The sequence below is a fragment of the Chiloscyllium plagiosum genome, unplaced genomic scaffold, assembly GCF_037043375.1.
Source record: "Chiloscyllium plagiosum isolate Xiang-an unplaced genomic scaffold, Cpla_swu_hap1 HiC_scaffold_31, whole genome shotgun sequence".
In the NCBI taxonomy this organism is placed as follows: domain Eukaryota; kingdom Metazoa; phylum Chordata; class Chondrichthyes; order Orectolobiformes; family Hemiscylliidae; genus Chiloscyllium; species Chiloscyllium plagiosum.
In genome coordinates this window covers 38,361,293-38,368,821 of record NW_028270169.1, presented here as the reverse complement: position 1 = coordinate 38,368,821, position 7,529 = coordinate 38,361,293, and the positions used below count along the sequence as shown (strand labels likewise).

General features: G+C 39.0%; 1 long non-coding RNA gene across 1 annotated transcript; it reads right to left on the bottom strand.

Moving 5' to 3' along the window:
- Window positions 1–298: 298 nt before the first annotated feature.
- On the bottom strand, window positions 299–5,926 carry LOC148141883 (uncharacterized). Its single transcript, XR_015752244.1, has 3 exons — window positions 5,856–5,926; window positions 891–958; window positions 299–507 (listed from the first exon to the last, which is right to left on the bottom strand). It is a non-coding gene; the product is annotated as an uncharacterized LOC148141883 (long non-coding RNA).
- Between the last annotated feature and the right edge of the window lie 1,603 nt (window positions 5,927–7,529).

The following is a 7,529-nucleotide window of genomic DNA, read 5'->3' as shown; positions in this document are numbered from 1 at the left end:
ACTTGGTTGAAAAAAGTAAGTGTACTAGAGTCAAATTTGTGGATGATGCAAAAAGAGCTGGGAGGGCCATAGGTGAGGATGGCACAAAGAGGCTGCAGAAGGCTATAGGTAGGTTAAGGAAGTGGACAAAAGTATGGCAAATGGAACCTAATGTGAGGCCATGCAACTTTGCAGGAAGAATTTAGGAACTGATTATTTAAATGGAGAAAGATTGAAGAAAGCTATGGAACGCAGGGATTTGAGAATCATGAATCATAAAAAAACCACTATTGACATTCAATGGCAGGCAAATGGAATGTTGACCTTTATTTCAAATAGAATGGGGTGTAAAAGTAGGGAGGTTTTGTTAAAACTATACAAGGCACTAGTCAGACCACAGCTGGAATACTGTGGACAGTTTGGTATCCTTACCTAAGATAGATTGGCATTGGACATAGTCAGAGAAGGTTCTTGCTGATACCAGATATGGAAATACTGACTTATGAGGCGAGATTGAGTAGATCGGACCTGGAACATAGAAAAATGAGAGGTTACCTTATTGAAATATATAAGATTCTTAAGGGAACTATGGGGTAGAGGTGAAAAAGTTGTTTCTATTATGAAAGAGTCTAGGACAAAACAGCATAATCTCCGAATAAAGGGTCACAAATTTAAGACAGAGAGGAGAAGGACCCTCATCTCATTGGGGACTGTGAATCTGTGGAATTGTTTACTACAGAGGACGATAGAGGTTGGGTCATTTAGTATATTAAAGGCTGAGATAGACAGACTTTTAATCAGAAGAGGATCAAGAATTGTGGGGAAAAGGCAGGTGAGGGGAATTATGGTTTCTCAGAACAGTCAATGGCAGGGCAGGTTCAATGGGCCGAATGGCCTATTTTTGCTCTTACATTTTATAGTCTGATGGTTGAAAGTCCCGTTGTTTCATCTTCCATTTTGTTTTCTTTCATAACACCTTCTAAAATTTCCCAGAAATAAAAAAAAACAATAAACTGGCAAATGAGACATTCTGGTTTGATTTGCCTTTAGTAGTGAAAAATTAAAGTCTGCTATGACCAGTACTACCATTTCCAGATATTTCTAGCTTTTTAATGAGATTTTCCCTCTGGGTTTCCCGACATCAAATACTGAACTAAATGACCAGGAATTTCCTGATATCTGTGTCTCTCTTTCACTTCTTAAATAAAAAACTTATATTGGCTATATTCCAATCTAATAGGGTCTTCCCTGAACCGAGGGAATTCAAGTACAAGCAACTAACCTTCAAGAAATTAATGATTCTTTTAAATAGAGTCAGTGGATTTGGGGACAGAGGAGATCCTTCAAATTGGTTAACATTGTATTTAATGCAAGATTGTAACAGGACATCGTTCGAAATGTAAAGCTTCAAATGATAGCACTGGTGTCAAATTGCTGCCAAATAGAAAAGTTATGCTTCAATTTATACTGTTGTCTCTCAGAAATGGGCAACACATTCTACTGCCAACCACCTACGTGTATGCTGACCATGACTAGTGTCAGAGGAGTGTGGTACTATTAAATATCAATGCTTATGTTGGATAGGCTTATGGCTATCATATACACAAGAGTATCGGTGGAGTTTGAACCTGAATTGGGAGGTTAATGTGAGGAAGAAAATGTCTCTACCGCCACCTAAAAGAAGGTTTTGGTTTGAAAGACATTAATCATTGCTCATGTTCCATGAACATTAATTTCAAAACGCTGCAATTACGGATTTCAGAGTCCAACCAGAGGACCTGTACATAAGTTAACACCAAAATACTGTGGAAACTCGACAGGTCTGGCTGCATAAGTGGAGACAGACATCAAGGGTTGTAATTCTCCCCTTACTGGAGATGGAAAGACGAGGAAATAATTGGCAACTTTATCCTGGTGAGAAACTCATCCCACTCCTCCACTTCTGCGATCAAGTGCTGGGCCACCTATCACACTTGTTCCCCGACACGTAGAGAGAAAGTGGCAAATCCCGCACAGAATTAACATTGAAATCATTGTAGCTTTTTTGTAGGGCTGTTTCTTCTTCAGACCTGGCTATACAAACTTTAATGTACCTGAGTTGGAGTTGTACAACTGCGCAGTCACTGAACAGGTAGCAGCTACCACTTGTTCCTAATGGAAATGGGTGTGTACCTCCAGCAGGTTGGAATCTGAATGATCTTTGAAGTTAAGATCTAATAATGGAAGTTAACTGATGCTGTAAGCAGTTAAAGGAGCTATGTACTCTAATATGTACTGAGAATAAATCATGATTAGAATGTTGTTCCCTCTGTATTTAAACGCCTGCTGCATTCATTGTCTAAGCGTACATATTTGCTAATTGCCATAGCAACTATATTCCAGTATGTGGTCGGAAACAGAAATTGCTGGAGAAACTCAGCAGATCTGGCAACATTTATGTATGGAAAGCGGAATTAATGTTTTGAATCCAGTGACCCTTCTTCAGAACTGGACTCTGCTTCCTCTCCAAGATGCTGTCAGACTTGCTGTGTTTTTTCAGCAATTCATGTTTTTGTTTCTGATTTCAAGCATCTGCAGCTCTTTGGCATTTGTGTTTGTTTCAGTAAGGCACGATTCTTTTGAGACGTTAACACAAACTTAACACAAGTAAAAACCTGGTATGATGTGTTGAAAAGATGGTACCACATTTTGTACACCATTGTACAGACCCGAGGCAACACTAACTCTGAGTCTATGTATTCTGCATTTACTTGCTACTCAATACTTTAGCCCAACATCAAGTTATCTTTTTCAGTGAACAAAAAAATTTTCAAAAACATGTGAGGTCTCTATGGAAACAATGTTGAACTTTAATTGATCAGACTGGGAGATAGTTAGGTACAGAGTTTTGCTCATGTAATTATCATTTTCAGGAAATTGAGCAGAACACCTCCTTAATTTCTTTGCCATGCAGTGACTTAGAAAGATTGAAAAGAGCAAAGATCAGCTAGTAATCCACAAGTAGCAAAAAGTAGTCAAAACCACCTACTTGTAGTCACCATGAGAAAGTGGGATTTAACACGAAAGGATAGCTGAATGAAACATGCAGCCTTAGTCAGTACACCATCTCAGATTGACGGTCCTTTGTCACTTTTAGCTCGCTCTCCCACTAAAATTTTATTTTATGCCACACATTTTGTATACAAGCAAAACTTTCTGAACAATTCTGTACCTAACCATCTCCCAATCTGATCAATTATACAGGATGTCGGGTCTTAGAATTCTCAAAATTAGCAACTTATTTATGCAAACATATGAAATAGAAGCAGATTCTTGCACTTCATTCTGCACTTCAACCCTACTCTGCCAATCAATACAACCATGGCTTGTGTTCCAAATTCTACATTCTCAAGGATCTTTCATAATCTTTCAGGACATTACAAACTTTAATCAAGTCATTCCACATTTCTTTTAATCCAGTGAAAAGAAGCTCAACCTGTCTAACTTATCATCACAAGACAACCTATTCACCCCATGTCTCAGGAAGGGTGCACTGGCCCTGGAGCGGGTTCAGAGGAGGTTCACGAGAATTGTCCCAGGAATGACAAGCTTATCATCTAAGGAATGTTTGAGGACTCTGGGTCTATACTTGAAGGAGTTAAGAAGGATGAGAGGGGATCTAATTGAAACTTACAGAATACTGAATGGTCTGGACAGAGTGGATGTTGGGAAGATGTTTCCATTGGTAGGAGAGACTAGGACCCGAGGGCACAGTGTTAGAGTAAAGGGAAGATCTTTTAGAATGGAGATAAGGAGAAACTCCTTCAGCCAGAGAGTGGTGGATCTATGGAATTCATTGCCACAGAAGGCTGTGGAGGCCAGGTCATTGAGTGTATTTACGACTGAGATAGATAGGTTCTTGAGTGTCAAGGGTATCAAGGGTTACGAAGAGAAAGTGGAGAATGGGGTTGAGAAACTTATCAGCTGTGATTGAATGGAAGAGCAGACTCAATGGGCTGAATGGCCTAATTCTGTTCCTATGTCTCTTGGTCTTATGGGTCTTATTCATTCCAGGTCTCAATCTAGTAAACTTTCTTTGAACTGTCTCCAATGCACTTACATCCTTCCTTAATTAAGGAAACCAAAACTACGTACAGCATTTGACATGTGGTCCTACTAATGCCCTGTATAACTGAAACTTAACAACCGTACTTTTATATTCAATTCCTTTTACAATAAAGGATAGTATCCAGTAGCCTGCTTGATTGCAAGATATACCTGTATTAGCGATGCCAACAGTGTGAGTTCAAATCTCAAATTGACTGAGATTACCATGAAAGACTTTTTTCTCAATCTCTCCCATCACCTGAGGCTTGGTGACCCTCAGATTAAGCCATCATTGCCAGCCAGCCATTCTTCTATCCAAGCTAATGTGTTACCTGTGACACCATGAGCTCTATTTTTTGCAATGTCTTTTGATATGGCACCTTATCAAATGCTTAATGGAATCCAAGTCTACATGCTCCCCTTTGTCCACACGTTACTCCTAAAAATCTAATAAACTGATGAAACATAATTTCTCCTTCACAAAACCATGCTGCTTACCTTGAGTTTTTTTCAAAGTGAGCAACTAAAGTCTCTTTAATAATTGATTCTAATACCTACCGTATGTTGGACCCTAAACTGACCAAATTCTTTTTCTGAATAATTTGATGGATCTGAGTTTACTCAAGGCAAAGCAGCTCTATAGACCGATACCTGCTTTGTGAATTGCTCAAACCATAAAGTGAACTCATCTCTGCCATAAAGTGAACTCGGATTTCACCAGTTTCCTCATTTCCCCTCCCCCCAGCCTGTCTCAGTCAAATCCATCAAATTCAGCACCGCCTTCCTAACCTGCAATCTTCTTCCCGACCTCTCCGCCCCCATCCCAGTCTGACCTATCACCCTCACCTTGACCTCTTTCCACCTATCACATTTCCGACGCCCCTCCCCCAAGTCCCTCCTCCCTATCTTTTATCTTAGCCTGCTGGACCAACTTTCCTCATTTCTGAAGAAGGGCTAATGCCCGAAACGTTGATTCTCCTGTTCCCTAGATGCTGCCTGACCTGCTGCGCTTTTCCAGCAACACATTTCCATCTCATCTCTGCCATAGGCTTCATGATGGAATTCATTCAGGCCCAACACGTTACTTGTTGGATCAACTGTTAGATGATTGCACATAATCCATCAATGTCATAGCATTCACAATAAAATCATTATTACAGCAACTATGTCGCACAACCACTTGTGAGTGTGCTTTGTTCAGGTATGCTGCTGCATGTTAGGAATGCAGGAATGTACATTCTGCAAACGTGTTTAAGTTCTTCAAGGTCAGTGAAACTGAGCCTGTCATCTTGGCAGGGTCCTAAAGAATAAAGTGAGAAAAACTTAAATTTATTATTGTAATAACTCATCACCTCAGGACTCTCCCACAGCAGTTCACAGTAAATCAAAGTACACTTTAGAAACATAACCACTAGTAGATACACAAAGGCAAGCTGTCACTGAAATATTGGAAATGTATTCCATAAATCTCCCATAAAGAGCAATGAAGTAAATGACTAGATTATCTGTTTGAAATGTTAGGAAAGGGATCATTATTGGCCAGAACATGAGGAGAATTCCTTTGCTCTTCATTGAACAGTGTAATAGAATTTCTTATGGGCTCAGCTCAGAACGTAGCTAAGCTTTGGTTTAATGTGTCATCTAAACATCTGACAGTGAAGTTCCAGCTTCACTGAAGTTCCAGCTGCGATTGACTGGAATTGATCCAGAACCCATAACCTTCTGACTTAGAGACATGACTATTGCTATTGAACCTGGGCTGGCAGAATTGGAAAGGGGTTTGTACCTACCCTTATCTCTTGCAGTTGTGTGCAACATGCTGTTTATTAGAAATGACCGAAGCTGCATTGCTAGTACAAGCATTAAGGTGTCCAGTCTATCTCAAGTAAAGTATTGACCTTTAAATAAGCAAATGATGAATTTCGACAGATGAAGTACAATGCGAGTGCGTGCCTCAGTATAGAGAACCTTATTACACTACTTCCTTCTTTCACAACACTGAGACCACAGAGGTTTAGGTTGCCTGGAGACAAGTGTAAAATAATTCTCTGGGTCAAAGTGGTGAGTTCCGGCTGTGGTTTGCAAAGTTACTACTTGCAGCTAAGAATGACACCAGAACTACCAAATTTTCCAGAAGGTTTATAATGGTGTTGAATGAGTGCAGGGTTGAAAATGCAACTTTTTAAAAATCAGTTAAGGCATGTTTTTTGAATGAGCTCTTTTGAAGTATGAATATATCAGATGTAGGAGGAATTGACTTATGATTTTAATATTTTTGAGTTGCAAAACATTGGAATAAATGGACAAACATTGTTCTCTCAACAAAATCGCCACATTTGTTACATCTATTATTACAACAGTACACTTAAACAAAAATTGATCTCCTGCCACTTAATCCATACTTCTTTGAGGCCACTTCAGCTTCTGCTTACTTCGTGCCACCTCAATACATCTCATGTAATACTTAACTCATGGCAATATAATACCATCTCAATCCCCATATATTTACACAACTCAACTAATTCCCAACTAATTAATGGTGCCTCAACCAATATCTATCAAATCTCAATTTAGCTCATATTTATCTAATATCATTTGAATCCAAGCTGTTTTAATGCCTTTTCTACCATGTGGGTGTCTACAGCCTTCTCTATAAATTTTCTTATTTCTTATGAGTGCTCCTCAACTTCTTTGTCTAATGACATCTAAATACACAACTATCTATTACTAGCTCAACCAATTTGCACTTAATGCCTTGACCTATTTTTATCAATTACCTCTGAACATATATAATATTCTAATATGCGAAAGCTTAGTGTTCTGTAACCTATTGATCTTTTTGGTCTCACAATCTGCTCTGACCACACTTCCTCCATTGCTCTAGCTGCATTCAAGAAGTTCAGTTTCCTCTTTGATTGCAAAAAGTTATTTCCCCTCAACATCTCTTATATTTGTATAAAGCTGGAGTCCATACGAGAAGTGAAGACAGCTCATTTATGGGGAGAATATTTCATTTCTACATCAGACTATTGGTGGGATAATAAAAAGAAAGCTTCTCATCTGTTAGGCAATCCTCCTTCTTCCTAATGGAATCCCAGCTTCTCCCCTGTGCTCTCTGATGCAACATTTCTCATTTTAATGTTACTGACACAGTTTTTATCAGTGATATTAAGTGCTTCCTCTTTCCTGGTTTCCAAGTAGGCTGTTTTACACACTCATCTATCCATTTCCCTTAAAGTCTGGTGCACAATTCACACTAATATTAAGGATTCTGCAGCACATTCTGGCTACCTGCATACAAGAAATCCTCCAGTAAAGGTATTGAATTGAATTGAGGTATAAAATAGAAATCAAAAATGGTTACATTTCATTCAACAAATCTGCTCAAACTGTGCAAGATGCTAATTTTATTGATAAAACATTCACCAATGTCCTTCAGGACTTCAGACGTACATGCCTGTTTA